The sequence below is a fragment of the Octopus bimaculoides genome, chromosome 2 (assembly GCF_046866305.1).
Source record: "Octopus bimaculoides isolate indiv1 chromosome 2, ASM4686630v1, whole genome shotgun sequence".
NCBI classification, from domain to species: domain Eukaryota; kingdom Metazoa; phylum Mollusca; class Cephalopoda; order Octopoda; family Octopodidae; genus Octopus; species Octopus bimaculoides.
This window is the reverse complement of record NC_142929.1, coordinates 65,044,251-65,056,750: the sequence shown is the minus strand read 5'-3', so window position 1 is coordinate 65,056,750 and position 12,500 is coordinate 65,044,251. Positions and strand designations below refer to the sequence as shown.

General features: G+C 35.8%; 1 long non-coding RNA gene across 2 annotated transcripts in view; it reads right to left on the bottom strand.

Annotated features, from left to right (window-relative positions):
* LOC128251138 (uncharacterized) overlaps positions 1-12,500 on the bottom strand; it is a 31,540-nt gene that overhangs the window by 5,148 nt on the left and 13,892 nt on the right. The window contains exon 3 of one of the 2 annotated variants that reach the window (XR_016237902.1): positions 8,343-8,770. The exons of the other annotated variant lie outside the window; for it this stretch is intronic. This is a non-coding gene — a long non-coding RNA (uncharacterized LOC128251138). Of the gene's footprint in view, positions 1-8,342; positions 8,771-12,500 lie in introns of those variants that run through there. 2 annotated transcript variants of the gene reach the window in all.

Genomic DNA, 12,500 nt, shown 5'->3' with positions numbered 1-12,500 from the left:
TTATCTACTCCGAAAGGATGACAGGCAAAGTCGACCTCGGCGGAATTTGAATTTAGAACGTAGGGGCAGACGAAATACGGCTAAGCATTTCGTCCAGCGTGCTAACGATTCTGCCAGCTCACCGCCGCCTTTGCAATAATGATGATGTTGATGATGATGGTGATGATGATGGTGATGATGATGATGATGATAAATTCAAATTACAATAAACGTAAATAAACAACCGAAGTTTGCTTTTAGAAGCGTTGAGATGTCTTAGAAAGTTAAAGAAGTGATTTTAAAATTCTCAAACGCAGGATAATGCTAATGATATAGCCTGAACAGGATAAACTACCCCTATTTTGCAGAAAAAAGTGTAGGCGGCCAGCTTGAACGTAAAGACGGACGAAATGTCACTAAGTATTCCGCTCGGTGTGCTAACGATTCTGCCATCTGGCACTTTAATGACAATAATGATGATGATGATGATGATGATGATGATGATGATGATGATGATGATGATGATGATGATGATGATGATGATGATGATGATAATAATGATAATAATAATAATAATAATAATAATAATAATAATAATAATAATAATAAACCTGAATCCATGAGTGCGTAGAAATGACATACATTTTTATGCAGAAGAATTCCTGTAGGCGTGTGGATTTTTTATGCCTTATCATTCATTAATATGTAGAAAGAAATGAAAAACTTTACCAAAGTTTTTGCTGAGTTCTTTGGTAGATTCAATTTATTTTTATGGGATAATAATTTAATATTAGTATTCAAGATTAATAAAATTTAGAATAATTGTGTTGACAGGGTATCAGACAGGGATAACAGTAGCGGGTTATGTAAATATTCCTTTTAAGAGTTGCGAGTATGAGCAATGATTTTTGTAGATAATCATAAACAATTAAGTAGTTATTTTGAATAATTTGATCCTTTTGGTTTTAAAATGTTTGCATTAGATTCGTGCATAGCCATGTGATTAAGAAGTTTGCTCTTCATTTCGAGTGCACTGCACAGTGACCAATACCTTGTGAGTAGAATTTGCAAGGCAGAAACTACGCAATGTGATCGAATCTGGAACCACATGGCTGAAACAGTAGTTTTATCGATCTTTATTTATCGACTAGCTAAACTTTTGGTGAAAAGTGATGCAACTCGATGCATTGCTTTTCACCGGTATGTGTTTGTTTGTGTTTGTATGTACTGTTGTAAAGCAATGGATTAAGTAGCATCTCTTTATGCTACAATGTGACTTAGCTATTCGGTTACTAATAATCGATAAAATAAGTACCGGAATGAAATAGGTATTCGATTCGATGTGATTGACTAAACACTCTCGAATATAGTCAACAACATCACCACAATCAATGTTATCTATACTATATCATAGGAAGCTGCTTCGAGGGTGTAATTTGTATTAAGAAAAAAAGTAATTTTTAAAGTCTATACTGTCTAGAAAATTCTTATAAATTCCAATTTTAGTATGTATTTTTTTTTTATCAGAATGTGGTTTTCAAAATTATTTCATTATTGAGGATTTCACTTCAATCAGAAAACTAATTTTTTTATTCACTACAACATAACATAGATTGCGTGGTTTTAACATCTCTGTTTAAACATCATCAGGGAATATAAAGGTTGTCCAAATATTTGGAGTACTACATTCTACAGACAAAGCAATAAAAAAATTTCTCCAAGTTATAACTTTAATCCAACATCAGCTGAATTATGTCGATTCCAGTATTCTTTCATATTTCTTGGGTGTTGTTGAAGATAAACTAAATTCTCTTACCTGGCTAAGTTATGTCAACATAACACCTGATTTCTTCATAGATTCTAACGCTGTCTTTGAGTGCTTGGTGTTATAAATTTTTTTAACCGAGCAAGTCAATACTATTTGACGGACAAAGGATACAAAGGAAAATTAAACGTAACCTATGAGAAAAATTACACAAATTGGGAATCAAATGTGTAAATATCATTTAGCGACCAGCAGAAAACCGGCCGGCTCACCGATCAGGAAAATCTGTAAGTGGCATAGCCACAGTGCATGCCTGCGTATTAGCTGCCATGGCATGTCAAGCCCACTTCCCAGAGGGCGCTAGCAATAGGTGGACTGCCTGATCAGTGGAGCGCATCCTTTCAACAGGAAGCGGAAAAGTAAATGCTTCAGCCTGGTCAAATATGAAATGGAGCAAGGGAAGCCATGTAAGCATTCGCCACCTCTGCTCGACCTTACGGGGATAAATTTTTCTAGCTCATTCTTTAGTGATACTGGCTATCCTGTTTGGAACCTTGTAGCCGTTTTGCTTGTTGCGATAAAAAATATATCGCACTGATTTATAACGAAAGCACATTGCCTAATACTTAAAGAGAAGAAGGGGAGAAGTGGAAATGATGCGATGTCCACGCATTTCTGAAGAGTTTTGGTGACTTCAAAGTAGAAAAATAAAATTACCCCAGGTGGGAATCGCGAAATTATCTGTAGGACAAATTCTAATAATAAGGTATCTGGTAGGTCGTTTTGAACTTCGTCACAGAGTCGACTTTATTGTCAGAGTAATATTGTTCAAAGAATATTGTAGAAAGGCTTAACTCTTAGAATATGGTAATTTAAGGAATGATTGAACGAATACGTGTAAGCTAATCTCTTTGTTTTTCTAAATTTAACGATCCGGTAAACTACTGTAATGCCACGAACCAACATGGTTGCCACTGTGTGGTCATCCAGTTTGCTAGCAATAGCATAATCATACCCTATCATCTTTATTAAGTGATCCTGGGTACAGGATCCTTGAAAACAAAACAGGATAGTCACAGCTGGAACGTTTTCTTTTATCGTTGGTCTACTCGATCAAGGTTGATCTGGAGTTAAACAATAACACCTGCAACTTAAATTACCATACAAACAAAATATTGTGGACTTACCAGGCTGTCATTCTACGAAAGTTAATCTTATTACCTGTACTGAATTCTGAAAAACGAACATTTTCACAAATACAACAAACCTACATTATGTTTCAAATATCAAAATGCTGGTCTTTGCTTCAAAACAGATATAACATAGTTGATTATCATGTTGCCTTAAACAAAACTGAATATATGATGTTGTCACACACCAGAGAGATGTAAGGCATGCTCGAAGCCAGTAGCTTAGGGACAGCACCTGGAAATTCGATTAGTTACTTTGTGATATTAAAATAGAACTAAAGGCGGGATAGAACTAACGGCTGCATTATCCAATGCGTCCTTCGTTTTTTTTTTAACTTTTGCCTGTTCAAAGTATGTTAATAAGTTGGTCCTAAACGTCCCTGTTCTTTTCAGACTTTTAGATTCGCCTTTGTTTCGTATATTCTGAATAATATAAAGCCTTCCGTTCATACGTCCCAAGTTACTCTCATGGTTGAAAAATATTGGGAATGTGTATCCTATAGGAAAGACGGACGCCAGAGAAATATGCCTTGTGTATCACATGTCATAATCAGGATAGGAAAAAGGGTCTAACACGGTAGTACTGTATATAGTATGAGAGATTTGACTGCTGTTTCTAACTGGTCAAAAGACCACGTGAAGATCTTTCCATTTGAGTTGTCAGAGATGTTGTCTAACCGATGAAAGCATTTTCAAAATGGAATCGAACTGTGTTCAAGGCAACTCCCGGCTAGTTAGACACTCAAGTTTTTATACCCCTCTGTTTGACATTTATAGTATGAATTATATTAAAGAGGTGACAGACTACTAGAATACGATTAAAACAGCCAGTGAAGTTATTAATTGAGACAACTAAAAGAAAACAAAACTCATAAAATGACCAACAGAAAGTCGATGAAATTAAAATTAAATAGTACGGGTCACTGTGAGGTCTGAACTAATCAGTACTTTTGATACTGTTTCAGACATGTTTATTTCAACACGTTGATGAAAAGTTAGTTCAATTAACAGATAATTCAACACCTTTACAATTGTTACATGCATAAACGAATTTCTTGGCGTCATTCTTTTAATAGGTTATACAGAGTCTAACACGAAAGCATCTTTCAATTATTGCTGTTTAAGAAAAATAACTCTAAACTTTCTTGAAAATGATAAAAAAAAGATGTAAAGAAAGAAACTACGTATTTTATTTTACTATCGATTTCACTGTTGTTAAAAAACTACAGCTTATTAGAGATCTATCTAAAATTATATATCAAGTCATCTCATAAGTTCTGTCCGATTTTACCTTTTTTAAAATTGAATGAAATTTAATAGTATTTTAGAATGTATAATGGAATTAAAAATTATTTTTATGCATTTGTGTACATTTAAACTAATTAAATATTATTTTACAGAATAATAGAATCAAAATTTCTTTGGTTAAAACCCTTTCTAACATGGAAGTATCCAAAGAGCATTTGAGGTATATAATGCTTTATGAGTACAAAAAAGGAAACTCTGCAGCCGAAGTGACTCGAAACATACACTCAGTTTATGGGAAAGAATGCTTGAATGAAAGAACTTGCAGAAGATGGTTTGCAAAATTCAGAAGTGGAGATTTCAGCCTTGAGGATGAAGATCGAACAGGACGTCCAGTTGAGTTTGATGATAAGCTCCTTCAGGCATAACTTGAAGAAAATCCTGCATTATCAGTTGAAGTATTGGCAATAAAGCTTAGTTCAAACCATACAACTGTTCATCGTCATCTTCAACAACTTGGAAAGTTTGCTAAACTTAGAAAATGGGTGCCTCATGAATTGTGCGAAAGCAACCGCAAATCCCGAGTTGACATCTGCTCTTCTCTCCATTCTCGCAAACTCATTTCACCCATTTTGGATAGACTTGTGACTGGTGACGAAAAATGGATCTTTTATCGAAATGTTAAATGCCGTAAACAGTGGCTTGGTAAAAGAAAAAGCTCAACCACAACCGAGAAGGGAACTTCATGGGAAAAAGGTTCCTCTCTCTATCTGGTGGGATTGCAAAGGAGTAATTCACTTCGAATTGTTATCACCTAATGCAACAATCAATGCCCAAGTCCACTGTCAGCAATTAGAGCGTTTGAACCAAGCTTTGAAGAAAAAAAGACCCGCTTTAGTGAATCGAAAAGGAGTGATGTTTCATCGGGACAATGCGCGATCCCACACTGCAAAGATCACATCAGAGAAGATCAAAGAGCTTGGTTGGGAACAAATTCCTCATCCACCTTATTCTACGGACCTTGCTCCTTCAGACTACCATTTGTTTCGTAGTTTACAGAATCATTTGGGGGACATAACTTTCGCAAGCCAGGAAGAGGTCGAAACTGACATTTCAGAGTTCTTCGTTTTGAAACCAAAAGAATTTTACATTGATGGGATTAAAAAGCTTGTAAATAGATGGAAGGAAGTCATAGATAATCAGGGAAAGTACATTGATGATTAAATTTCAATTAAATATAACATGTTTTTTTTAATTCAAAATTCGGACAGAACTTATGGGTTGACCTGATATATATATATATATATATATATATATATATATATATATATATATATATATATATATATATATATATATATACACACATACATACATACATACATAGATTCATACATACATACATATATAAACACACACACGCACACATATATGTATATGTATATGTATATATGTATATATATATATATGTACGACGTACATACAGACATGTATATACATACATAATACATACATACCCGCGCGCACACACACACACACACATATACATACATACATACATATATATATATATATATATATATATATATATATATATATATATATATATATATATATATATATATATATATATATATGTATAGTTGCCCTTCCTTGGTAGAGCTGAGGAAAAAAGTTGATTACTAATTTTAGATAAACCAAAGTTCTACTTATAGATGAGCGTGAATGAATGTACGCATGTGTGGATGTAAATTCTGATTTTATTTCGAAAATCTTTCATTAACAGAGAGATCCAGTTTCGAAATCAGAAACAAGATTCTTTCATTGGATGACATAAACTTGCCAAAGATGTTGGAATTTTTATCTTTCATCTTTTACCTGTTTCAATTATTGAACTGCAGCCATGATGCTGGGGTACCACATTAAAGGGTTTAGTCGCACAAATCGACTCCAGACTTCATGTCTCTTATGAAGGCATCTTGCCGGCTGCTAGTTTCTCATAGAACAAGTATTCAAGGGCACCCGCCGCATCTCGCATTCGGTGTACGTAGCCCAGTCAGTGGAGGTGCCATTGCCACAGTAGGACGAGCATGCTGGGTATCTGCACGTGAGTTTGGACTGCATTGTTGGCATCTCGGTCAGTTCACTTGATGTCCAGGATCCACTTCAGGCTGCGTATGTGGAAGTTTTGAGACATTTGCTCTTGTCTGGAGAAGGTACTCTTGGTTTCATTGCCGTAAAGCAGCGTGCTGAGTTCAAGCTCTGCTGACTGTAACCTTTGTTTGCATCGGAAGCTTACTGTTCCCATAACTCTCGTTACCAGTGTAGCTAGTGTTGTGGTTGTCTTTTAAGGTGTATTGATTTCAGAGAGATTGCCTGTGATGTTGGAGCCGAGGTATGTGAACTCATGGACTACATTTAACTTGCAGTTGTCGACTGTAACGGTAAAAGACTGCTCAATACCTTGACCCAGCACTTTCGTCTTCTGATTGATAGTCAAGCCGAAGTCCCAACAGACTCCATGAGGTGTTGCAGTTGGTCCCCCGAATGTGTTGTTGGTGCTGCATCATCTGCAAACAACAACAACAACAACAATACATACATGTGAGTCAATTCTCTTACCTAATTTCCGTTTTAATTATGCAAAATACTCTACGCTATAAATGTTCTTCATTCTTTTGGTATATATTTAAGTATTATATCTGCTGAAGTCAAGATAAGGCAACAGCTATACTGATGTCACTTAATGTGGCAGAAACATGCATCAACAACTGTCCTTGTCTTTAGAAGAAAACTATAAAAACAAAAACAGATACTTTTCCTTAATAACCTGTAAATTTTGGAGAATTCTTGATATTATCTCGCCTCCCCACTCTAGGTTCACCCCAGCTGCCACCGGATGTTATTTGATTTGCTTTGACTGGAAGCAAAGATAATTTCACTGAATAAAGAATTTATTTTGTATAGTATTTAATATAACTTGCTTCATCGCTTTTGTCCAAATTCATGTCACGGGGGCCATTCCTGAGATTTTTAAAACTCTTATTTGTTGTTGTTGCGGTTGTGTGTGTGTGTGTGTGTGTGTGTGTGTGTGTGTGTGAGTGTGTGTATGTGTGTATCTATATGTGTATATATATGTGTGTGTATATATGTATGTATATATATGTATGTATATATATACACACGCTTATGTGCCTCTGTGTCTTTGGATTTGTGTCCCTCTTCCACTGCTTGACAAACAATGCTGGTTTGTCCTATATACCTGTAACTTAGGAGTTCGGGGAAAAGGAGAGCGATAGAATAAGTAGGAAACTTTATAAAAAAGGTACTGGTGGTTAATTTGTTCGACTAAAATCTTTAAGGCGATGACCCCAGCATAGCTGCTGTCCAGTGACTGAAACAAGTGAATGATTATATATATATATATACCCTTTTACTCTTTTACTTGTTTCTGTCATTTGACTGCGGCAATGCTGGAGCACCGCACCGCCTTTAGTCGAGCAAATCGACCCCAAGACTTATTCTTTGTAAGCCTAGTACTTATTCTATCGGTCACTTTGCCAAACCGCTAAGTTACAGGGACATAAACACACCAGCATCGGTTGTCAAGCGATAATGGGGGTACACACACACACACACACATGCATGCATAGGCGCAGGAGTGGCTGTGTGGTAAGTAGCTTGCTTACCAACCATATAGTTCCGAGTTCAGTCTTGTGAGTGGATTTCGTAGACGGAAACTCAAAGAAGCCCGACGTATATATGTATATATATGTATATATGTATGTGTGTATATATGTTTGTGTGTCTGTGTTTGTACCCCCAACATCGCTTGACAACCGATGCTGGTGTGTTTACGTCCCCATAACTTAGCGGTTCGGCAAAAGAGCACGATAGAATAAGTACTAGGATTACAAAGAATAAGTCCTGGGATTGATTTGCTCGACTAAAGGCGGTGCTCCAACATGGCCGCAGTCAAATGACTGAAACAAGTAAAAGAGTAAAAGAGTATATATATATACATATATATATATATATATATATATATATATATGTTTCCTAGACAGACGGTCTCACACATACACATGCGTGCGCAAATACATTCTCTTTTTCTCACATACAGGCATGTACACACACACACACACACACACACACACACACACACACGCACACACAGATATCCCCCATACAGACACCCACACACACAGACCCCCCCATATACGCACATACACAGACACACCCACACACGAGTGTCAATGTGGAGGACAAAACAGAGATGTAGTGTCAGTTCGTAGGGCAGAACGCCTTTGAATGGGACGTAATAGAGGAGGAGACATTACATCAGTGTGGAGGACAGAACAGAATAGACAACGAGAGCAAGAATTAAAAAAAATATAATGAAAGAATATATTGCATTGTATTAAACAGCTTTATTCTAACGATATATAATTGACAATATTTCTGCCATCTCCTCCTCTGTTCTATATTGTTTCTATTCTTTCTGCTATTTCTGCTATCTTCAATAGACAAACACAACATGATTTCTAACACCAGAGGCGGTAAACGACTTCGGATATTAACTTCCTATAATCTGGCCGAACAAAACAAAAAGATGATGTTGAAGCAGCTATTAAAACTTTGGATTATATTGGATGTTGTTAATACGTGTCGTTACTTATCTTCTAAGCTAAGCTTAGATTTATATTTTCATTCCTAAAATTGTATTTTACGTAGCTTTAATGTTTTTTATCCTTTTGCTTTTAGCACTGTATTTTTGTTCATTTCTGTAATTCTTTCCAAAGAAACATTTAAAAAAAAATGATATTGAATAATAAAAATGAATATATATATTGGAAATGACGTTCACCAATATAAAAAAATAATGACAGAAGCAGCACTAACACACGCGTACAATCACACAGACATGTGTTGGTAGATAAATGTTAGGTGGTGAAGTACTTGAAATACACAGACTACTTTAGAGTTCGAATCTTGGAAAGGCTGATCAGGAGTTTTGTACATAAAGGAGTTTCCTTTCTCTAATATTTATTTATGTTAAGGCGGCGAGCTGGCAGAAACATTAGCACGCCAGTCGAGAAGCTTAGCGGCATTTCAGAACATCTTTATGTCCTGAATACAAATTCTGCCGAGGTCGATTTTGCCTTTCATCCTTTCAGGATTGATAAAATAAGTACCAGTTGACAACTGGGATCGATGTAATTGACTTAGCCATCTCCGCTGAAATAGCTGATCCTGTGCCAAAATTTGAAACCAATTTTTATGTTAAGGCGGTGAGCTGGTAGAATCGTTAGCATGCCAGGAAAATGCTTAGCAGCATTTCGTTCGTCTTTACGTCATGAGTTCACATTTCGCCGCGGTCGACTTTGTTTTTCATCCTTTCGGAGGTCGATAAAATAAGTACCAGTTGAACACTGGGATCGATGTAATTGTCTCACCCCTTCCCCCGAAATTGCTGTCCTTGTGCCAAAATTTGAAACCAATATATATTCATGTTCTTTAGTTTATTTTCCCAATTGCGGTTGAGGCCACATTGAACACCCTTTCCGTATGTAAATAAATGTATTGATTTGTTATATTGGCGTAAAGCCGCAGGTTATTTTGAAAGAACGAACTGTAGATTATTCGACTGGTTCTTATTTTACCAAGCCCTGAAGAATGAAAGGCATCGTCCCCTCGAAAGGATTTCAACTGAGAGCGTAAAGGTTTGCAATCAAAGATCACAAGTCATTTTATGCGATCCTTTATCGTGATCACAAGTCATTTTATGCAATCCTTTATTTTGAGCCACACGTCCATTATATATATATATATATATATATATATATATATATATATATATATATATAAATATAAATATATATATATGTGTGTGTGTGTGTGTGTGTGTGTGTGTGTGTGTGTGCGTGTGCGTGTGTGTGCGTGCGTGCGTGTGTCTGTGTGTATGCGTGTGTGTGTGTGTGCGCGTATCTATATGTATGTATATATATATATATATGTATGTATATGTAAAGGCATCTTACAACCCTATATAAATACATACATATATATAAACACACACACACCTTAATAATAGGATAAAGTCTTTTATAAGAATTTATCAAGTAGCTAGTGTGAAAAAACCTCATATCTGCAATGGTTCGTAGTAGGCCAAAATGTCTGCTATACCGATGTTTTCACCATTTCGCTAGACAGCTTGATAAAGTGCAGTTATTACTGTAGGAAATGAAAACAATGTATATTTGATCAATGATTCGTTCATTAGCTTGATCTTGTTAAAGTCCTGCTATTTCAAATCCTTTGTAGACTATTTTTTTCGATAGTCCAGTATGCTTGATTTCGTTTGCTTACCGCTGATTTCTCCATTTAAAAACGTGTGTTATGGCATATGCAATATCATACTTGGGTAACATGTTGAGCCATTTTGATATTAGAATCACAGTTACCCTCAGACTCGAAGCCGCTATTTGTGATGACAACTAAATGTTGCTGCAATGCATAAATTATTACCAAACGTTATAATCTTATCGCCTCCAAACCAAATTTTCACATCAACTAAAGCCAATATGATCGTTAAGCGAGGTCTAACAAAGTTGGTATACCTAATCTCCTCCTCGGATTGAACAGTTGAGAGAGAGAGAGAGAGAGAGAGAGAGAGAGAGAGAGAGAGAGAGAGAGAGAGAGAGAAAGCGGGAGAATAGAAGGGGAGAAAGAGGGGAAAGAGAGGGAGAGAGAGAAAGGGGGAGAAAGAGAGAGATGACAGTAGAAAACCTGACAGGATAACTACCGTTCTCTGGAAGTTGGACAAAAGCCTGTTATAGGATCCATCATTGACGTTTGCCAGGTGAAATGTTATCAGGGCTGTGTTGAAGAAAGTAGGACGCAAGAAGACTAATCAATAAAGGGGTTCTAATTTTGGCACAAGGTCAGTAAACTCGAGGGAAAGGATTCTTCGATGCCATCGACCTCAGAACTTAACTTTACTTTTTAGTATCGACCTCGAAAGGATGAAAGGCAAAGATGACTTCAGCGGAATTTGAATTCAAAATGCAAAGAACCAGAAGTAATACTGCAAAGCCGTTTTTCTTTTCTGGCGCGCTAACGATTCTGTCAAGAACTGAAAACAACCGGTGTTAGCCGCTTATCAAATCTGAACTCAGATCTAAAACAGCCAAAACAGCCTAAAAAAATCACAGTGGGTTAATTGGTTTCACCAGTTAATTTCCATTTCCTCAATGAGAAGCAATTCCATCCGCATAGTACCCTTCACTAGTGGTCTGTCAAATTAATGATTTTCTCTTTATAAATTAGAAAATAAAAAGAAAAAAAAACATTTGATGAAAAGTAATGGAATCGATATAATCGTCCAAAACTACTGAAGGAGATACTCCAGCATGGCTGCAGTAGAAACACTGAAATCATAAAAAAAAAGATAAAAAATTTATTATTGAAGAATTAGGAATAAAGATATTTCTTCAAAGAAGCTAGACTGGCCTAAGTGTCTAACTGGAACATATTGATAGTGGTGTGCTACTACTTTCTTCCTATGCTACAGATATCACGTAGATATGTAAAGAATATAGAGCGACAGACATATGTTCAATGAAGAACAAAAAATGAGGTTAATTTGTTAATATTAACTGGTAAATTGGCTCGAGGTTGATGTGCAGACCGTGATGTTATTGAAAAGGAAAGAAGAGTGAGCGATATTGCTTTGGCAAATATTTATTCGTTTTCATCATATTTAAACCATATGGCAAGATATTCGAAGCCAAATAATTACTATTATAGAAGGCATCTAATAAGTTGTAAAAAAAAAAAAAAATCTGTTTTGGGACATCATAAATCTGAGATTATCTATCTGTCTCTTTGATTTTGACTTACTAAAATAATGTCTAGTTCGATAAAAGCAATCATGTTCATCAGATATAAACTTCCATTTTCTTTCATTATTTAGAATGATTTTATACTAATTTGTAACTCACCATGACGGTAGATATCACTGTATTGATGTCGCAGTAAATGCATATGATACATGCAGTAAAGGTAGATGCAGAAGTTTTGGTATCGCACTAAATATAGCAGATACATACAGTGGAGGAAAATGCGACAGTATTGATGTCGCATTAAATATAAATAGACATATTCGGTGAAGGAAGAAAGGACAGCTATGGTATCGCTAAGCATGATAAACTCACTGAATGTGAGTGTAACAGTTGCTGCGTCACTCTAATTATAAAAAAAGGAAAAAAATGCAGTGAATGTTGATGTGTCAATTGTAATGGCACTTTAAATATAACAGA